The sequence below is a fragment of the Lithobates pipiens genome, unplaced genomic scaffold (assembly GCF_037356315.1).
Source record: "Lithobates pipiens isolate NorthernLeopardFrog02 unplaced genomic scaffold, aLitPip1_a1.2 Scaffold_18, whole genome shotgun sequence".
Lineage (NCBI taxonomy): Eukaryota > Metazoa > Chordata > Amphibia > Anura > Ranidae > Lithobates > Lithobates pipiens.
Window position 1 is genome coordinate 550,745,152 of NW_027507758.1, and position 18,945 is coordinate 550,764,096.

Here is an 18,945-nt window from a genome sequence, read left to right on the forward strand (position 1 = left end):
GGTCTGCCTGGATTTCCTGGCTTTTGAATCTTGGGCAGCATGTAGAAGTTTCCAATTTCTGGATTATCTAAAATCGCATTAAGTTCTGAATGTAGGTGGTTTGGTATTGTCGTAATGAGACATTCTTTATATTTTTTTTTTTTTGCTTGGAAATACGACTGCTTCCCTTTATCTTGTTTGATGGTTATGGTCTGATTTATTGTGCAGATCGTGTACAGCCCTTCGCTCCAGTGGTGAAAGGTTGTTTAATTTCTTTTGTTGGATGAATATCAGGGATGTGACATGCAGCCTGAACCTGTCAATATAGGTGTCAGGTTTGGGGTTGGGTCCTTGTGGATGTGTGACATTGCTGTTCTTTTTCTTTCTCCCCTCCTATTGTCCTAGGATTCCTTTCATTACGGTGAAAATATTCTTTGAGCCTTAGTCTCCTGAATTCCTCCATATCTGACCATATCTGTAAATTATCCAATTTGGTGGTTTGGGTAGAATGTGAGGCCTTTGGAGAGGACTGTTATTTCTGGTGTGGAAAGCTTATGATTTGAAAAATGTATGATTCCAAGTTCCTTTGTATCCACATTTTCCATCAGGTCAGCATTTACACAAGGGATGCGTTGGGATTCTGGATTGGGTTCCAAGTTGCTGACGGCAGGAGTTGGAGGTTGTTTTGTGGTGTTTACGTTGTATCCAAAAGGTCTGCACTTGGCTCGGTGTAGTTTTTTGGAGTGTTATTGCTTCCTGTTCATGGCAACTGCAAAAACTTGCCTTTTTGTAAAGTTTCAATTTTATTCTTGGGTTGATGCATGTAGGGTCCAATGATGTTTCAAACACCAATTTCTTTTGCTTCCCTATTGCCATACAGTTTATGAATGAGTTTGTTCCTTAACCTTTCGCTGGTACGTTTGCAGAGTCCTTCTGCATAAGGAGTGTATTTGCACAAGGATTTTTAATCCAGAGACCTTGTGGTATGAGATTCCTTTTTGCATCTTGAGAAAGATGTCGCTGTTGACCTGTTTCCTTTGTGATCAGATTGGTTAACTGCAAAACCCTCATTGGGAAAAAAAAGGGGGGTAAGGTGCACTATGGAGACAAGAAATACTGCTGAAAGTTTAAATGAACTGACAGAACCTGTGTAAAAGTATGTAAGGAAATCTATGGAAAATGTATAGAAAATATATAAGAATGTGGAAAAAAGGGGTAGGCTGCCACTACCATATATAACCAACCTGACAGGTTGGAAGAAAATGTAAAATACTGAAGTGTTAGCTACGGCGCTCTCCTAATATTAATTGCACACATGTGCCATATAGAGACCAATATAAAAAATAAGTGGCTAAATGGGTATCTAAAGTGAGTGCTACCCAAAATGCTAAGTTATTGCTTTGCAAATTGCATGTGAAATTATCAGCATAAGAAATACAATAATAAAATAGTCGCTGAAAAATTGCAATATTAGAAAAAAAACATATATACATTCTGAAATCCACACTTAGTGCTATCAAAAGTGCAGTGTGCTTGTATTAGTGCAAAAAACGTGCTAATGAAGTTTCTAATGCACTAAAATCCATTAAACCCTCCCAGGGTGTGAAATCACAAAAACCATTAAAAACCAAGAAAAAACAGTCCAAAAAAATCCAAGAAAAGTCCAAAAGCAAAAATAACATCAGAAGATTCCTCTATCGGATCAAAGTGACATTGTGCTCAGTGTTTGGTGTATCCTGAATTGCATCCGGTGCGTTTTCCGTGCATAGGACAAAATTCCGCACTCACCAGCTCCCCTACAGGGGTTAAATCTCCTCCAGTGTAAGCCCCTGTGTCGCTGTATGGAGCTGGTCTGGTTACCATCCAGTTACTTCTCATTTCCTGTCGGGACGATGCCAATCGGGAACTATGATTTGCACGGAAAACGCACCGGTTGCAATTCAGGATACACCAAACACTGAGCACAATGTCAATTTGATCTGATTGAGCAATCTTCTGATGTTTTTGCTTTTTGACTTTTCTTGGATTTTTTTGGACTTTGTGTTTTTTCTTGGTTTTTAATGGTTTTTGTTTTTGCGATTTCACACCCTGGGAGGGTTTTTTTAATGGATATTAATGCATTAGAAACTTCATTAGCACGTTTTTTGTACTAATACAAGCACACAGCACTTTTGATGGCACTAAGTGTGGATTTCAGAATGTATATATGTTTTTTTCTAATCTTGCAATTTTTCAGCGACTATATATTTTCATATTGTATTTCTTATGCTGATCATTTAACAAGCAATTTGCAAAGCAATAACTTGGCATTTTGGGTGGTACTCACACTTAAGATACCCATTTAGCCACTTATTTATTTTTTTATATTGGTCTCTATATGGCACATGTGTGCAATTAATAGTAGGAGAGCGCCGTAGCTACCACTTGAGGATTTTACATTTTGCAAAACCCTCATTGACCCATGAGGGCTATTGGACAAATGCCCACATTGTCATTCCACAAACTAGGACCTGCATATTAAGACATTAGAGGCTACCATTATATACCTCCACTCAAGATGGTAGTAAAGGCTGGTAATCCATCGGTTTCCTTAGTTTGAGGCACAACAAACATTATTAAAAGTTTAGACTTGACTTTCTAAGCAGTGTATGCTTGTTTGGGGGTCAGTGACCAAGAAACTCTGAAGCCAGAAACGGCCATGAAAGGAGAATTCTTAAGTCAGCAATTGCAGCCTATGTAGTACAAGTTGCCAAAAACCCAGCAATTAAAATTAAACAATTCAAATTCAGAGAAAGGTTTGTGGATATTTTAAGACATTCAGGAGTAATGTCTATAATGTAGGTAGTAATCAGTTTTTATAGCAATGTAAATAAAATCCTAATCTGGCATAAAAAAAAATATTCACCTCAGACACACGTTTGTGGATCTTTTTATCAAAGATAATCTAATAATTTAGCCATAAATGGCTGATAATCTAGGCTGTAGTTGGGTTCACAGCAAATCTAAGAAAAATTTAAATATGCTATGTATGTACATGTGGGAAACCTTTTTTTGGATAGCATATGGAAACCACTCTGAGGTTTTATTGTAGTCTGTTCTGGGGGCGAGTCGCCCTCAATGGCTTCCTGCCAATGTAGCATCACATTTCGTTACCCGCTGGAGTGCGCATGCACGACTCCGCCATATGTGTTTTAAACACATTTACCACACCTCCACCCCTAAGTCCAGTTTCAAGGCCCACCATCCAAGTGGACATAGTTAGATTATAATTATGCTGAGTGAAGTGAGGCTGTGCCCGAAGCGTGGCAAGCGAGGTATGTGGAGTTTTGTTGTAAGTGTTGGAACGCATGACTGCATCGCACATGCCAACTCCAGCGGGTAGCGAAATGTGACGCTACATCCAGCCTACAGGACAATGACTGTCAGGCTGGAGCACTGTTCTGGGAATACGTATGATGTCCCAGAACGTGCCTCATGTGGTTGCAGGGCTGCGCAGTGGCGCAATTGGTCACAAATGACTGATCACTATACCAGCCTGCTGCCAGTGCTATGTGAGCAATCACATGACAATAAAAAAAGGAGGTCTTCCTTTAATGACATCCATTGCATACAATTGTGTTTGCTAGCTGTGACCCAAAAAATTTCCACAAGAGTAGTAAAGTATTTCTGTGGTAACACTGTATTGCTCTGGTCGGTGTGTTAAAAATGTTTCTCACCAGTCATTGTCCGTGATCACTGCCACACCAGTTGTAATGCTCTACTGCACTGGTGACAGTAATATAAAAAAACTGAGAATTTTTTTTATTTCAAAATTGTGACAAAATGACAACTTTATAACTCACTGTGCCTCTTGGGCTATTTTCATACCGAGCCTTGGCTGCGTTGGTGGTAAAGTGGGGTACTTTTACCCCCCTTCCCCAAGAAGGGGTTAAAAGCACCCATGTTGCGGTGCTTCCAAATGGCTTTTCAGGTGCTTTGGCAACCTGGCCAATCATTCCAATGTGCAGGGGCATTTTGGGAGCACTGTATACAGCGCTATTTATAGCGCCTTAAAGGGTGTGAAAGGGGTCTTACCAAATACATTGGACTGTCTACTTCCAAAATTTTCAGCCCTCAAATTACATAGGTGGCCGGTACATCAAGATATATGGAAAATTTAGAGTATTTTTATTTGCCAGAATAAAACCAGTGGTGATTAAATGGCACAAAAAAAGCTTTATTTGTATGACGTGATCTCTTATGCGTACAGTGTTGCATGACCACACAACTGTCATGCAAAGTGTGACAGCACTGAAAGCTGAAAATTGACTGACTGACTGACTGTTTGTTTTTTTTTTATTTCTTTTTTTATTTTTATTTTTTCTTAACTGGAAAGTTTGGGCTATATACATACATAGGCTCCATTCGCTAAAGCACAGTGGGAGAGAGAATCTGTATTCAAAACAAAGGAAAGTTTTCGCTATAGTTCTTTTAGGTAAATAGTCTGTGTACTTTGCAAGTTGCTCTAGAGCAGTGATGGCGAACCTTTTTGAGTCTGAGTGCCCAAACTGAAATAAATAAGTTGGTTTTGTGTTGTAAAAAATGGAAACTGCCCAAGGGCAGATAATGCCTAAATCCCATTTCTGTTATGGGACATTTCCTCTTGAAAGGAAAGTTCAACAGTACATTATGAAACAAGTGTATGTAAATGTAGCGGATGTCATTTTGGACAACTGTCATACAGATGAAAATTTAGTTTTTGCCTCAGAACGGTAGGGGTTCTGAGGGTTAATTATGTAGGTTGGCCTTGACATCAGTCTGGCTGGGCTATGTTAGAAGTTCTGCCTGGTAATGTGAACAGGGAGGTGCACATGACAGGCCAGAACCAGGCCTGGTTGGACGTTTTGAGTATCAACCTTCTCAGAACCAATCAGTGGGAGTGCCAGGCCCTGCTGGGGAGTCTGGGAAAGGGTACTTAAGATGTGTGGGTCACGTGTTGAGTGGAGGAGTTCGTGAGGCCCGTGTGGTCTGTTTTTGTTCCAGGACCGGGGTAGCCCTGTGAGGGGTCCCGGTCACAGGGTGTTCGACATCCCGCAACATGTTCCTGTTAGATGCCCCCAATAAATCTGTCTGGTCTGGGGCAGGGATCTGTCTGTTCCCGAGTCTTGGACCTGGCTGGTCTGAGGCGCAGTAACTGAGGGAGCATTCACGGTGTCCGGGTGTGCTTTCGGCTTGGAGGGGCACCACAGCTCGTGGAAGTGACCGGGGAAGGACTCTTCAGAGGAGGGCCGACAAGTGGCATCCTGAGAAGTGCCTGGTTACTGAGTTGGGAAGGACATTGACAAATCCACGCTTTTTCCAGTACTATTAAGGAGACGGAGAACGTTCCAGGTACTGAGGAAAAAGGTTCCTGTTCACCCTTAGTTACAACTTGTCCACCTTCATAGTTGTTTCAAGTTTTGTGTCAACCTGCTGACTGCCATGATCTCTGGCTAGAGATCTGTTCAGCCTTGAAGTACCCAGCTGCGAGTAGCTACTCTCTGGGTGGAACTAGAGACTTTGCAGTTCAAGGTGCCTGAGTTCTTCACCCCATGAGAAACCGGGTTATTGGATATTATCACTGCAAAATAAAATCTTTCAAAAGGACTTTATTTGTGTCAGCGTTCAAGTTGTTGGGTATCAACCCTGGGAACACCTAGACGTGAAATGACAATCCAAGCTGAGGTAACCAGTAAGGGTGCCCTACAAAGGATTATGGTAGATACTCTTAATAGCGCTTATGTAGTGTGTGTGTGTGTGTGTGTGTGTGTGTGTGTGTGTGTGTACAGAAATGAGCAAAGTAGTCCCATAGCTTTTGCTGAAAGCACTTCCTCCCTGTTAAGTCTTGACCCACAATGTTTTGGGTGCCACACAGAATTTAGGTTGTCACTAGATCTGATTGTAAAAAAAAAAAAAAATATTTGTCTATATTCAGTTGAAGATGAATAATGTAGCAAAATGTTAATGTTTTTGCAGATTATAAATACGTTTTGATAGGGATTCTAACTTTATTCCTCAATCCCAAATTGTAATGGCTGGTCAACTGTTATTCCCCTGTATTAGTGAAGCGATTAGTGCAGGATACAAGTGCAGCAGCCTTGACTTTTGGGCTTACCGGTTACATCCGATTGGCTTGTTCTTCCACACCTAGGGGTTCCCAGGGTTAGTACCCAACAACCAAGAGGTTTTTATGTGCAGGGGTAACATCCAACAAGCAGTCTCGTATCTGAACAGAGGGCAAGGGTGAATATACTCGGGCCCCTTGAACTGCTAATCACCAGGAAGTCTCTAATATAACCCACAAGGCTGAACTAATCTCTAGCCAGAGATTATGGCAGTCAGCACTTTGATCCAGAATTTACAAAGTCTTTGACCTTGAATAAAGCTTTCAACCACAAATGAACAGGAACCCTTTCCTCAGTACCTGGAACATTCTGTCTCCTTGGCAGTACTGGAAAAGCATGAGTTAGTTCCTTTCATAGTGTCCAACCCAGCAACCAGGCACTTCTTGGGATGCCAGCTTGTTGGCCCTCCTCCTCCAAAGAGTCCTCCCCCGATCACTTACACGGGCTGTGGTGCCCCTCCAAGTTGAGAGCACACCCTGACGCCTTGAATCCTCCTCAGTTACTGCGCTTCAGACCAGCCGGTTCTGACCGGCTCCCTTGACCAGGACCCCTCGCGGGGCTACCCGGTCCAGCTCCAAGAACAGGCAGCTATGGCCTCGCGAACGACTACAGAACACGTGACTTCATCATCTTAAGCACCCTTCCCCAGACTCCTCAGCGGGGCTAGAGGCGCCCATTGATTGGCTCCGGGGAATGCTGATGCCTAAAACGTCCAACCAGGCCTGGTTCTGGGCCTGTCATGTGCACCTAACTGTACACATGACCAGGCAGAATTCTAACACGGCCCAGCCAAAGTGATGCCAAAGTTAAACCTACATAATCGGCCCTCAGAACCCCTTTGCTATGTACAAATTTAGTTTTTTCCTCAGAACAGTAGACACCTTGTCCAAAGTGTCGCCGCTACACAAGTGTATCCTAGCTACACATACTGTACAAAATCAAAGCTTGGATCACACTAGATGTGGTGTGAATTTGCTCTAAATCCACACCATCAAAAACGCAACCTGTGCATGTGAATGACTATCTGCAATCCGGTTGCAAAATGCAGTGCAATTTGCAGAATTGGATCGCATTGGGGATTCTAGCGAGGACAAAAAGCTCCTGCATGAGTTTGGTGGAAATGTGGTGCGATTTTGAGCCATACAAATCAATGGCTCAAATTGCACCCCAGAGACACCACATGTAATTTGCACAGGAATGTGGTACAATTCCTGTGCAAATTGCATGTGGTGTCCTGCATCAGTGTGAACCGTCCCTGCCACAAGTTGCAGATTGTCACTTGCCACATGTTGCTCATCACGTGCCACGTCGCCTGCCAATCGGCAAAATTTTGTAAGTGACATTTCACAATGCGTGGCAAGTGACACACATTGCAGATTGCCGATTACCACGTCACCTGACAAAGTGCAGCGTATCACTTGCCAGAGTGAAGACAGGCAGCAGAGATATTATGTAATCTCTACTGCCTGCGGCTGCACAGTGATGCAGGACAGGAGGTGAGAGATGTCATCTCTGCTCCCCGCCAGAACGCTGACTGCCCAGCACCTCCACTCACCTGCTGACCGGCTTGCCCACTCACCCGATGACTGCCCTGCCTGCACTCTCCTGCCGACCCCCCCCCCCCCTGACTGGCCCGCCTGCTTGTTAACCTGCTTGCACAGTCGCCCGCTCACTCATCCTCTGACTGGCCACAGTGGCCAGGGGGCAATTGTCCTGTTGCGCCATATTGGATGTTGTGACCTATGAAATGTTGGGTTGACACATTTTGCTTTGTATGGTGTGGGTTGTAATGTAAAACTGGTATATTTTAGAACTAAAGCCCTGTACACACGGGCAGAATGTCAGGACATTTGCCAGGTCAAATAAACAGCCGACATTCTGCCTGTGTAGGTCGGTCTGTCCGACCAGAAGCCGGCATACCACTGAGTCCTGATGCTCTCCGAGTGCTCTCAGCATTGATTGGGCAAAGAGCGCCTATCAAAGGGTTCTGGTGGGGGGGGGGGGGGGGGGGGGGAGAGACGGCGGCCCTATCAGAACGCCATAACTCTGCAGGGGGAGATTGCTTGACTGTCCTTGCATGATTAGTACAGTGGCTCCCAACGAGTTGTCAGGGTTTTTGTGCAACCTGCTGGATTGCATGGAAAACTGTAGTGTGTACCTGGCTTTACTTCCCTCTCCTACCAATTTAAAAACATATTAGAATGTAGCAGATGTGTTTAGTGTCTGCCTGGAAGGGAATAGGAGGGTTTTCTGTATGCATGAAACAAAGGATGTATTGTCATTGACGTTGTGTTTAGACGTGAAGTGCCCCCTACTCACAATTTTGCAACTGTCAATGGAAGTGGTGGATACACCAATCATCTGAATAGCTGTGCTTGGCTCATATTTGTGATGTAAACTGTGTGTGTGTGTGTGTGCACGCACATTACCACATGTTGCGTATCCACAGCCATGCCCTTCTAGCAGAAACTGAATAACTGGGAAAATACAACTGTGCTGTAAGCGCTTGTTCCATTATAGTTGCAGATGGGTGGAATCTATAGTAAAGTGATCAGTTTTAGTAAATTTCCATACAGAGATTTTACTCTTGCGTTCTAGAACAACCCAAGAAATCTGTGCTTGCACATATATTGTAGCAGGTAATTGGATAAAGAGTTAGCTTTCTCCACTTGTCAAGGGCCTTGGATTTTCGCCATTTGCTTGGAAAAACAAAATCTTCTGTAAAGGGAATGTTCTGATGGTTTATTTCTATCTATTCAGTTATTTTCTATTTCTGTGTTCGCTTTTTTTTTTTTTTTTTTTTTTCTGAAAGAAAAAAATTCTAAAATGGCGAGGCTAATTGGGGATCCTTCAAACTTCTCAAAAGCCACCTCCATTTTTCACTACACACCGACTTTAATGCGTTTGCCAAGAGTGAATTTTTCCCTAAATCTCTGAACTTGTCCAGATTTATAAAGCAATAATTGAGTTATTCTCTAGTCATTAAAGTGAAACTTTACTCTCCCAATCAACATTGATTGTGGTGTGTGTGTTTTTATTTTATTTATTTTATAGCCATATGAGGCTAGAATTGGTAAACTGATAGTTGAACACAAATTAATATGGTATGTCTTCAGTTGTGTCCTGATTTATTGCCTAGGCAACTGATGTCATACATCCCAGGAGCCTTCACGAGGGTAGAAGAGGAGGGGTTCTCAGCTAAAGCACTCTCTCCGGCATGCATGCTTGAGCTAAGGGAAGATGGATTCCAGGAAGTAAATCTACATGAATAATTTTCCCTTTAATCAAGATGGCCGTGGCCAGAAATGCTAGGGGGCATATTTTCAGAGTACTCAACAAAATAAAGCAGACTTGGATGGGGACGTTTGCTTTTGCATATTAACCACTTCCATACCAGACCTATTCTGGCACTCCTCTCCTACATGTAAAAATCTCTTCTAGCAAAAAAAATTATTCAGAACCCCCAAACTATATATATATATATATATATATATATAATATATATAATTTTTTTTTATTTTTATTTTTTTTATAAATGGTAGAGGTCTTGCGAGCTACCAAATCAAAGTTCCTATACTTACGTTGGTGTGAGATTCAAAGATAAATCATGTACTGTGCTATCCCCTTAACGATCTGCTGAATCTGCAGCAAACATCTAAAACAAAATTGTTAAAAGTGATGTGCCTATAAAATCTAATTCAAGGCTGAAATATATAAGCTACTAATGTAGTCATATAGCTTATAACATATAGCGTGAATATACACACATTTCATAAAATATAAATGTTGATACAAAAGTGATGAATAAAGTGCTCAAGTGCATATAAGTCCGTGATACTCTGACCACCATTAAGGACACTGAAAACTGATCCTGGGTGGTCAGTATCACGGACTAAAATGCACTTGAGCACTTTATGGATCACTTTTGTATCAACATTTATGTAGCACTAACCCATGAAGGAGCTGCTGGTTATTTTTGGGCTTACCATTGCCTTCCGTTCTCCTTGTGACACATCTAGGTGGTAGATGACCCCGTAACTTGAGACTGACAATAGATCCACTTGAATGGATTTTATTTGCAAAACACAAACCATGAACAGTCTTTCAACTTGGGATCAGAGGGTTGGTAAAGAAAGTTCAGGTACTCTCAACATCAAAGTCCAAAAAACATTAAAGAACTTGCTTACTTTGACTGCATCCAGAGAATAGCCATCGCAGCTGGATGAACACTCAGTTTTGGACAGTCCCTCTCTCACAAGGCCTAGCAGCCAACAAGGTGCTTACTTAGGAACAAAGTCTGTCACAGACGTTGTTGCAGAACATGTAGGGAAACTAAGCTTTAGAACACTTGTAGGATACCTGGATCTTTCAGCCTGCGATATCCACAAGACCGGATTCTTTTGGTAACTTCAGCCCTTCCAGGCTCTTGTTAAGAAAACCAACCCGTACGTGGTGTTCTTCTAAAGAGTCCTCCTCTGGAATGCTTGAAGTACAATGGGTCTCTCCTGAACCAGAGACGGCACCCAACCACCTCAGAATCCTCCTTTAGTTTCCTTGCCCTGGGCTAGCCAGCCCTGAAGCATTAGTCAGGTGGATCCGCACCCCTGGCCATGGCCTTCCTGGCGGCTGGTCAGGAGGCCCAGACTATGTAATCAGCACATCATACTGGACCAGGAACCCTGAACCACGTGATGTCCGCATCTTAAATACCCTCTCCCAGAGGGCACAGGGAGATGGCCACTGACCTGACTCCATGGGAGAAAGTAATTTAATTTAAACACCTGACCAGACCTTGGTTCCACGCCTGCCTGAAGAGGTGGTGCCTCCTGTGGCCAGGCTGAACATTTCAGTCCAGTCAGACTGATACAGAAGTCAAATTTAGACAAATATCCAAACCTAACTGCAGCTTAGGTAGAGTTTAATTTTGAAAAATGCATAGCGCATGCTCTTCAGGAGCCCGCCGCTACATTTTATATTTTATGTAATGTGTTTTCACGCTATGATGTTGTAAGCTGTATGACTACATTAGTAGCGTATATATTTCAGCCTTGGATTTGATTTTATAGGCACATCACTATTAACTGTTTTGCTTTTTAGATTTTTGCTGCAGATTTGGCAGACCATTAAGGGGATAGAGATGGAGAGAGATCTTGCACAGTATTTACGCAAAACAATTTTTCTAAATCTTTTTTTTTTTTTTTTTTCTTTTTTTTGGGGGAAAAACTTTCATGATTTAAATAAAGACAGTAAAGTTAGCACAATTTTTGTTGGTATAATGTGAAATATGTTAAACTGAGTAAATAGATGCCTAACATGTCACGATTTAAAATTGTACACACCATGGGATGACGCCAAAGTTTGGTACTTAAAAATCTCTATAGGCGACACTTTTAATTTTACAGGTTACATGTTTAGTTACTCCCACACTTCAGAGACATTCTGGTGGTAGGTCAGTGGTTGTTGACCCTGTCCTCAGGGCACAGGCCAGGTTTTATGTATTACTTTGGAGAGATGCAGACTAGAAAACTGCAATCACGGAGAAGCAAATGATATCACCTGTGATTTATTTCAGTTATCTTGCAAACCTGGCCTGTTAGTGGGCTCTGAGGACAGGGTTGATGACCACTGTGGTAGGTTAATTGGCTCCTGTCTACAATAGCCCTGGTCTATGTATAAGTGAGTTGGGGACCTTTTTGTAGGCTGGCAAAACATTATACAATTTTCAATTTACTTTTAGATTTACTTTCACTTTCAACTATGTAGTGTAAGGGCCTACCTGATTTTGTATACAAATTTAAGTCTTTACGTTTGACCACAGAAGTGAATAAATTGCACATCTGGAGAGAGATGACGTTGGCTAAGCTTGCCCATTCCATCAACACTTTGAAGCCTACACAGTAGTGTATGTGGAAGCTGAAGTTTACCCATCAATCACAGTACACTCTGAGCCTCTTCCCAGGGGTACTAGAAGCTTATGAGAGACTTGTGCAAGGCATCATGCTCCAGACACTGGAATATTGCTACAAAGGGTACTAGCATGACATGGTGCCAGACCCAACAGCACCTGTAATACTCAACCTGGCTAATGAGGTGGATTTTTCTTCAGCTTTCATTGCACACACTTTGAAAGATTTCCTTCAAGATCAGGAAGAGCAACAACTCATAACCTGCCTTGAATAGCATGCTGTGGGATCCATCCCTAATGCACCGTTGTAACAGTGGTTGACAAGGACAGCATCTGGGATTATCAATGACCGATTTAATCCACTAAAGGTTCATTACAACAAACCTACTATTTATTGGCTATGAACATGAAGTGCTTTTGAGGAAAAACTGATGGAGAAGCATCTAGATGAAGACCAGCTGCTTCTAAAGAGTTATGATAAAATCCCAGACTTTATTCTGGAAGTGCCAGTAGCTGTGGGTGGTCAGGTTATTCACTGGATTGAAAGTAATGCCTCTTGAGGAGAGCCATCACAGCATGCATCTACTTTCTAGATTGTAAGCTCTGAGCAGGGCCCTCTAGTCCCTCCTGTATTGACTTGTTTTGTAAGTGTATGGTCTGCCCTCATGTTGTAAAGTGCTGCGCAAACTGTTGGCACTATGTAAATCCTGAATAATAATAATAATCTACAGCACTCATGAAAGGAATCATGAGCCATACACTGAAATTTTACTACAAATTGTACTTAAATGAAAGGCAGACTCAACAGTACCGGTCCTACGCAACCTAGCTAATAAGGTTGGTTTTTCTCCAGCTCTCATTGCACGCACTGTTTTGGAGCGATTCCTTCAAGACCAGGGTGGCTGGCCAACTCACAAAACCTGTTTTGAATAGCATGCTGTTGATTCATCCTTACTCCCAGATGCGGTCATTGCCAACCAGGTACAACAGTACATTATCAAGAACACTTGTAATGGTCCTTTAGTGAATTGCATTAAACATCTTCGCTATGACCATGAAGTGCTTCTGAGAAACTGATGAAGAATCTAGCATTTTTGGATTAAGACCAGCTGCATCTGAAGGATTATGATAAAACTACAGACTTGATTCTGGAAGTGCTTGCAGCTGTGGGTGGAAATGTTGTTCACTGGATTGAAAATAAAGCCTGAGGGCAATGCATTTTGTTAAAATGAATGTTTATATAAATTAGGATTTTTGCATATTTATAAAGTAATGACTGATTCTGCAGTCTGTGTGTGTGTGGGGGTGTGGGTGTGTTGGGTGTGGTTTTAATTATTTTTTGAGATTTCTGCCTTGACAGGAATTGAGGCCAAATCTCAATGGAAGACTTGACACCCGAGCAAGGTTCTAACCCTTTCACACTCTCTAATGTAAAACAAAATACACTTTGGATTAGCCTGTATATAATTATATGGACTGATTAGATTCTATTTAGTTTTTCTTCAAATATCAGTTTTTAGCAGGTTTGTATCTGTGTATGACCTCTGACCTCTGAGTTGATTGTGCATATACTTGCTATATTAGGAGATCCTATAAGCCTGGGTACCTGCTCAAGAACTGCTGCACCACCAAATTCAGGTGCCAACTTGTGCCAAACATGGGTCAAGTGTCACTGTCTGGGGCCAGAGAAGGATTTGGCCAAGCTAGCATTCAGACGTTGAGCACGTGGATGGCTGGTACTGAATTTCTTTTTATAGTTTAGCAACTGGGGTAGGGAAATTTTGCCTGCTAAAATCAGATGGAGGTGTACTGATAGCAAATTGGCTGCAAGTACTTGGGACAACTATTGCTATACCTTCATTCCTCTCAGTGCAGGTTTTTGAGCGGACTGGAGGTATAGTGAGGTTGGAGATCCCAGATAAAAAGCAAGGATAAATCTGCCTTTTTTCTTTGCTGTGGGTCTTTCAAGTTCTGTTGCCAATGGACTGCATGAGAGGTTGTCATGTCTGGTCAAGCATGTGGTGGCCAAGTGGCTGTTGTTCTGCCCACGCTTGATCTGCTTCAGACATAGGTTGCAAACAGCAACTGTGCGATCTGCTGCACATGGGTCAAAACAGCCCACACCAATCGGCAGTGCCCTGCAGCTACGTAGCTCTGCAGTGTGATGCAGTAGGGTGGCTGCCTTTAAGCTGCCCCCTAGAGGACATCCTGCCTCGGAGTTGTTCCTCCCTCCTCATCACTGGAGCAGACTTGGCAGTATGCAGCGGCTGGGGGCACATGACTGACAGTTTTCTTCTCCTTGAGCACCCCCTCTCTAGGTTTATGTTGCTCCCTTCCTAAAACTAGGAACCAACATCGGAGCCTTCAAATTGCTGTGCATCCTCCAGCAGCATGTATCTGGCACTGGTTGAATAGTTCAGGGGACTCCTCCATGCATGATGGTGGGGCTACGGAAGGCATTACCGTGGACAAGGAGCCGGTGGAATAGGCTGCTTTGCCAGCTGCATTGGAACGCAAATTGCTCTGAGCCTGTGTGACAGAGGATGAGGGTGTCTTTTTTATTTTATTTTATTTTTTTTATATACACTCCACCAAATGTTCTGGCTCAATAACATGGCCAGCAGCCGAAAAAAGGACAAGCGTGCCCCAGGGCCATCTGCAGAGGATGCACCATGTCCGTGACCACCACTATTGACTGTAGACACAGCCTGCTTGCCCTCTTTAGTGGCTTGTGAGCAGCTGCCTCTCATTGGTGGCCTTCTGGACATGTTTGTTTTGCAACACTGCACTGTATTGTGTACTTTGTACACCACCAGAAAAGTAGTAAACAGTACACCACGGAATGCTCTGTAGATATAGGCTACACTGGATGCAGAGTATATGTATGTGTCTATATCTCTGCCACTAACTGAATAACCTGCCTGCTTAATCGAAATCACAATATCTCTCCATCCATGCCAACACCACTACACAGGGTCACCGTGTAGGCAGCCTTATGTAGTGTGGGATGTGGACTTGGTCCCCCTAAACCACGATTGGCTAATTATGGCTCTTAGCCGAGGACGCTGGGATTGGCTAAATCATGCAGGTTAGGTGCATGCTTTGGCCAATCATCATACAGCAATGCTCGGCGATCTTGTAGTGTATTATGGGGCATTCCGCGGGGCTTGAATTTCCTGCAAATGCCCCATAATTGTGGTGTTAGGCGAACAACCGATGTGTGAGTTAGCCATCAAGCTCATCCCTAGTGCCTATTTAGGAGCGCAGGGAAAAGGGGCCATGTCAAGTGAAGGTAAAATCTGTTCACGAGGCTTTCGGCAGTAAAACATCTTTTACAAAGCTTTTTTTTTTTTTTTTTTTTTTTTTTTTTTTATTGGGTTTAGAAGTTTCAATGGCATGCAGAAAGTAAAATGATTATCACTGTAAGGCTGGGTTCACACCGCTGCGGGTGGGAGACCCGGATGTGATTCGCACCGCACTGCAGTGCAAATCACATCCGATCTCTGTAGCGATGCGAGTTCAGCCATACAGATAGTATGGCTGAATTCGCATCGCACCCGCCGCAAACTCGCACAGGACCCTTTTTTTTGGTCCGCAGCAGAATCGGATCGCATGGGTGTTCACACCATGCGATCCGATTCCTGTCTGAGTTTGCAGATCGCACTGCGATATGCGGACTGATCTGGGGGTGTCATTAAGATTTCATTGACACTTCAAGCAGTCCGCATAGGGCAGTGTGAACTGCCGGCGGGAGGCATGCGATGCGGGAAAACGCCGCGGATTCGCAGCGTTCCCGCATAGCTAAGGTGTGAACCCAGCCTTATGGTGCAAAGACACAATGGGGTTGCAGACCAACATGGTTAGCAGAAAGTAGAAAATTTACAGAAAATTAGGTGTGTGTGACTGGGTAATTATAAACTACCAGGTTAAAATAAACCTACAACTTAAGTTTAGAACTAGGTGATACAATATGCCAACGTGTGCTGGTGGTCATGTAGATTCTTGGGCCTGCATTGTAACAAGTTCACTCTTCCATGTCTATCTTCTGAAGATTCACATACTTCCTCCTCTGTGGATTTATCCTATGTTTGTTTTTCCTCCTCTCATTTCCTCCTTGAATTCTCCAAGTTTAACAAATACATTTTGTTATAGAAAGAACAGAGGATCAATTTTTCAAGGTCCCCTGAAAGCAAGTTGTTCATGTTCAGTGCTGCTCTTGTCAACTTCTTACAGTGAACTGGTGGAGAAATGCTATCGGGAAACTTCTGCCAGCAGTGGAAGGCCCAGTACTAGGTTTTCCACTTTTTCTACAAGCCAAACCCGAACACCTTAGCGACACAGCAAAAATATATTTTTTTACCATACACTATACCAGGGATATGCAATTAGCGGACCTCCAAGTCCCATGATGCCTCTGCCTCTGGGTGTCATGCTTGTGGCTGTCGGAGTCTTGCTATACTTCATGGGACTTGTAGTTCTGCAACAACTGGAGGTCCACTAATTGCATATCCCTGCACTATAGGATTGTAACAGACCTGGGACGCCTTTGGGTGCTCCAAAGAATAGTAATGTGGCGTGCATAGTGCCCCCTCACCCTACTATGGGGCTCTGTTCTGAGCCACATTCCTGTCTGAATATGATTCAAAACCCGAACTGTCCGGGTGAATCCCGGACAGGTGGTAACCCTACCCAGTACATCTCATCTGCCACAAGACCTTCCCAGGCATAGTCTCCCATTGGAGCAACAAAAAACTGCAAAAGCCCAGGAATCTGTTTGTTGTCATGACCAAATACTACTCTCTATTCGTGGTACACTGCTCTGGGGACAGATTAGATGTGTCACACCTGAAGTCACAATACTGCCAATAGCCCAAGATAGGCCAAAGACACAATTTGACACTGTGGCATTCCTTGTCCATGAGCAAGATGTTGTCTGGCTTCAGGTCTCTATGCACCAATCTTTAGCTAGGCATGTAATCCAGAGCCCTATCCAACTGTGTGGCACAGCGTTTCGCCATCATTTCTGGAATTCCTACCTGAAATGAGACAAACCTTTTTTTTATGTTGACATTTCAATAGTGCATGAAATACAATAAACATGGTTTAATTGGCTTCAATTGTGTTAAAAGAATCTGCTATGCTGACTTGCTGCATTCAATTCACCCCCAACTGAAGGGTGTATGGATCAACAAGACCAAAGCAATCTGTTTTACCTTATTCGTGTGGGGGTTTTTTCTTTTTTGTTTTTTGTGGTCACCTTTTTCATACAAGTATGAGACTGAAGGCCACACTCGCCTCAATCAACCTTTTCCCCAGATACCAACCATAAGTTAATTCCATGACACTGAAATTGGCTAAATATTGGCTGCAGCAACTTTATTGGTTTACATAATACAATATATAAATCTTATTTCAAATAATAAATTTGATATCACTTGATATGATCCAAACCACATTAACTACCCAGTTGTTAGACTTCGGGCAGCTTTTTAAAAGCATCAACATTGTACCATTTACCAAAGACCCCCCCCCCCCCCCCCCCCCCTAGAAATCCAAGGTGACCCAACCACATAAAGAGTGCCAGCGACGAGGGACGGAGCTCTTGTGCTGCTGCTCTGGTCCAGGGGAAAAGGATTAGGCCCCAGGGCAGCAGTGCTTAAACAACCTCTCCTTGTTAACGGAACATTCCAAGGATTCCTATTGGATCCTGGAATCCTCGAGCTTAAAATCTTAAAGGGACAGTAACCCTAATAGCCTATCCTATATACCAGTGATGGCGAACCTTGGCACCCCTGATGTTTTGGAACTACATTTCCCATGATGCTCTGGCACTCTGCAGTGTAGGAGAGCATCATGGGAAATGTAGTTCTAAAACATCTGGAGTGCCAAGGTTCGCCATCTCTGCTATATACTATCCTAATGAGAGGTGCGTGGCCACTGTCAAGTCGGTGGGCCCCTAATTGTGCCCCCTGTGATGAACACGGGTGTCAGATCCCTGCCCTCCTCGCTAACTGGCAACAAAGGACCGGCCAACCTCACACCACGCTGTCACTTGCGTAACAATGCCACTCAGCTGCACCCAGCACAAAGATTTTCCAGCTTGCGGGACCACAATCTAGGTGCGGGCAGACTGAGAGCGATTGTCACTGGGCTAATTACACAACCCTTTAACTGCCACCACCCTCGTTTTTATAAGACAGACCTGTGGCGAGTCGTAATTTTAGCAATACCAATTCTAAGTTTAGAATAAGTGCCTGCAACACACACTGCCACCACAGACAGGTCTGCTCAGTGCCTTACTCTACCACAGTAGCGCCCTTTTAAGAGACAGGTTTGTTTATAGTTTGCATCAAGAGCTTTAAAGACAAGGTTAACACTTTTCAACATAAGGGTTTATTATGAAAAGGTCAAGGTTGATGCGAATTAAAACATTTACAGAAAAAGGATGTTTCAAAAAATAAAGACAATCTACAGCCACAAAGAAATAAGGTAGAATTGGGAAGGAAGAATACTTGCAATTAATGTCCGAGGGTTGATCAGAGTTTGATCGATGAGCAAAGGTAATCGGTTCTCAAACTTGGCAGATGTTCTTGCTTGGATGGTAAAAGAACTGCCCATTGCCTTGGCCTCTCCTCCTTTTCTGTCAAAGGGGGTGTTGACAGCGACCAGTGACCAATCGTCTGGTCATTTTGTCTAGGGGTTGGTTGCTGGGAGGTGTCTACACACATGACCCTGTCCCAGGTACACTTTGTGATACATATTCATATCTCTGCCTCTCTACTGTTTATTGACTACAGATATCCATTTTAGTGATCAGCATGATATTTGCTTCAAAACAAGTACACACATGACAGGTTTCCCATTTCAGGGTTACTTGGGAATAAGGGGTCCCAGTGGCTTCCCATATGACCTGACATA

General features: G+C 43.2%; 1 protein-coding gene and 1 pseudogene across 1 annotated transcript in view; both read left to right on the top strand.

Moving 5' to 3' along the window:
* The window catches only part of LOC143988950 (protein eva-1 homolog C-like), a 533,910-nt gene that overhangs the window by 85,897 nt on the left and 429,068 nt on the right, over nucleotides 1-18,945 (top strand). The gene's annotated exons all lie outside the window — the stretch shown is intronic.
* Nucleotides 11,970-12,620, top strand: LOC143989960 (CDAN1-interacting nuclease 1 pseudogene; annotated as a pseudogene).